The sequence below is a fragment of the Pundamilia nyererei genome, unplaced genomic scaffold, assembly GCF_000239375.1.
Source record: "Pundamilia nyererei isolate P.nyererei 1_Seehausen unplaced genomic scaffold, PunNye1.0 scaffold00101, whole genome shotgun sequence".
NCBI lineage: Eukaryota > Metazoa > Chordata > Actinopteri > Cichliformes > Cichlidae > Pundamilia > Pundamilia nyererei.
This window is the reverse complement of record NW_005187502.1, coordinates 2,244,401-2,245,514: the sequence shown is the minus strand read 5'-3', so window position 1 is coordinate 2,245,514 and position 1,114 is coordinate 2,244,401.

Below are 1,114 nucleotides of genomic sequence, written 5' to 3'. Positions count from 1 at the left end.
CCTCTGCACGTCCCTGCCAGACGTCAGTCGCGCTGCTCCTAAGTAACGCTCCATCAAATGACACACCGCCGGTGTGTCAGCATCCCGTGACACACCACCCCGCTTACCTGTGCTGAAAACAGAAGCAGACCCCGTGACACCACACCAGAGAAACACCAACTCCTAACAACCTCAGAACCTGTACTGTCAGATCTATGTATGTAAGGTTAAACTTTCCACAGTACATCCACTTAAGTAACCAAACACATGAAGTCACCCTTACCAATAATCGACTGTTCCTTGAAAAAAGTAGCACAAACAGACAACTAACTCATCAATGATAAGTAGAGCTACCCGAGGCCGAGACTCAAGCAGAAGAAAATTAAAAGTTGTTTTGTTTTTTTATGGCTCGAAAGATTGAAGAAAAATATGTTTAATAATTCAACAAGAGCCACACCTTCAACACATGTACATTCAAATTTTGGAACAGGCTCAACATTGCTGTTATTCAATAGTTTTTATCCATTCTCAAAAGTCATTTTATGGCTTTAATATTTCCAGTTGATAAGGAGACTTATGGCATTTCAAATGCGCGTCCAAATGCTTTAAACATCCGCTTTGTCTGTAACGACAGTATCAAACTGCAGAGCATTGTTTTTACTAAAATTCAGCATTTTCTGATGAAAATTTGACTGCTTGTTTTTACTGTAACACCCTCTCTCAGTGCCATTTTTTAGGATGATATTCTTGGAGATTCATTTTTTTTTATATTTATGCTTTTGGAGTGAGGGTATCTAATACGCACGTTGTCACTGTGTTTTGTACTTACCAGCTAACTAACATAAGCAAATCTGGTAATTCCAAACTCATCTGGTCAGCTTTGATTTAAGTAATAGGTCTGTGTTCACCTAATTAAAGTGACCCCAAAAAATGCTTAAATTTGTTGATTAATGCAGACATGAAAATATGTCATTATACTGAATTAAGTTCTATTTACATAAGTAGGTTAACTGTATTTAGTAAATCCAATAAAAAAAATACTTTGCAGCTCCAACTTAACTGACTTAAATCAGTGTGTGTGGCAATACCTAGATTTTATTTCACTTAACTTGTTTTAACTGGTATAACCGTAGAG